This window comes from Durio zibethinus, chromosome 26 (assembly GCF_047325235.1).
Source record: "Durio zibethinus cultivar Kanyao isolate XHJ-2024 chromosome 26, ASM4732523v1, whole genome shotgun sequence".
In the NCBI taxonomy this organism is placed as follows: domain Eukaryota; kingdom Viridiplantae; phylum Streptophyta; class Magnoliopsida; order Malvales; family Malvaceae; genus Durio; species Durio zibethinus.
The window spans coordinates 14,942,107-14,944,153 of NC_143187.1; the positions used below are offsets into that span (position 1 = coordinate 14,942,107).

The 2,047-nt window shown below is 33.0% G+C and overlaps 1 pseudogene; it reads right to left on the minus strand.

Moving 5' to 3' along the window:
- Positions 1 to 477: 477 nt before the first annotated feature.
- Positions 478 to 1,326, minus strand: LOC149511379 (uncharacterized; annotated as a pseudogene).
- Positions 1,327 to 2,047: the final 721 nt, after the last annotated feature.

Here is a 2,047-nt window from a genome sequence, read left to right on the forward strand (position 1 = left end):
CATCTTGAAGATAATGAATTAGAAGAGAAAACTTTAACTTGATAGTTTTGATCATGAATTAGCTTGCCAACAAACAAAAGATTACATGATAGATTAAGAACATGAAGAACATTATGGAGTGTAACATAGGAAAACAAAACTGTTAACCTTTATCTAGCAATAGCCGAAAGAGATCAATCAGCTATTTTGATTTTTTTTTTATTTTTTGCATAAGTTTTATAAGATGGAAACAAATTGATAGTTCTAGTCATGTGATTAGTTGCACCAAAATCGATGATCCAATGATGACTAGAAGTCGAATTAACACTAGCTAGAACAACTGTAAAGTAGTAACCTTTTTGGGGCTAATGAATTAAAAGGAGACAGATTAGAGTTTATATTGAAAAAGCTTGTACAAGTGCTCTAACTGATCTTTGGTGAAATGATGCATTTCCAAAGCAATTTATGAAGCAATTTAGTGCCCTTGATCATTATTGGACACTTAGAAGGCTCGATTATTTTAATTTGGTTCTTTCTTCCATTTTCAAGGCTTTTTCATGCAATTTTCTACAAGTTTCTTGAGTTTGCCAAGCTTTTTTACAGTGATCACACAAAAGCCTTTTTATGTTTCTTTGATCTCTATCTTGGTTAGGTCCCTTTGATTCAAATGAATAGCTTTTTGAATCAACATTTAGCCTTGATTCTTCATTCAACATCACTTCTGATCTTTTCCTTTTATACCTCCTAGGAAATTTCTCTAATGGATGGCAGTGGCTTTCTGCTCAAAATCCTATTTCTAACCTCATCCAAATTTTTGTTAAGTCCTACCAAGAACATATAGACTCTATCATTCTCCATTCGTTTCATCTTACACTATCATTGGTGTAAATCCCATTCCTCATCATAACACAAGTCTAACTCTTACCACAAAGTTATCATCTCATTGTAATAAGTGATTACATCATAATATCCTTGTTTAGACTGTCAAAGTCTCATTTTTAATTTGAATATCTAAGATGAATTAGCCAAATCTAAGTAAATATCATGAATGGCATCCCAGACTTCTCTAGCTATTGGTAAGAACGTGAATGGCTTTCCAATTATTGATTCCATAAAGTTGATAAGCCAAGGAGTTACCATGGAATTTTTAGACCTCCATGCTTTCAAAGTCAAATTATGTGTTATTGTTTCTTCACTTCACCGAACAAATGACCAAGCTTCCATTTGCTATCAATCACAAGTTTTACACATTGGGCCCACTTTAAGTATTTTTTTACCATTCAATTAGTGAATGGTTAATTGGACAAAGTTCAAATTTGCAAACTCAATTTGTTGAAACGATGTCATGGATGTTGATTGAGGGTGTTAGCCTTGAATTGATAAAATATTTTGAAATAACAAAACAAAAATTCATTAAATTTGAATTAAAATGATTTGAACTTAATTTGAATACTTTTTTAACTTTTAATCCAGCTAAGAACATGTTTAAATTCATCTGGTATGAAATTTGGCAAAGTAGTATAGAAGGGATCGATCCCCTCTCAAGGGATCGATTGAATTTTTAGCCAGAATGCTTACTCGTGCAAAATTCATGAAAAATAATGAATCATCTCCTTGTATAGATCGATTGGTTCTAGGTTTTGGTGGACAAGTTCGATCCCCCTCAAAGGGATCGATTGGTCTTTTACTTAGAATGAATTTTTGGCTCCAGAATTGGTAAAGGGATCAATCACCTAGACTGAGGGATTGATCACCTGAAGAATGGATCGATTGGTAGCCAAAAAGGATCGATTTATTGTGCCTTTCATTCATAAAATTACCTTAGTTTTGACTAACCCAATCAATCCCCCCTAAGAGGGGATCGATCCCCTCTTACTTAGAAAGCTCCAACGACTATTCTCTTGTCTATAATTTTTACAGATTTGAAGCATCAAATGCAACCAATGGCTATCTCCTTCTTTCTATATATAAATGAAGGTTTTTACTCCAATTGAAGAGTAATGAAAAGCCAAGAGAATTTATTGCTTCTATCTACCATCTTCTTCAAGCATTAAAACTAGTTTGAGAG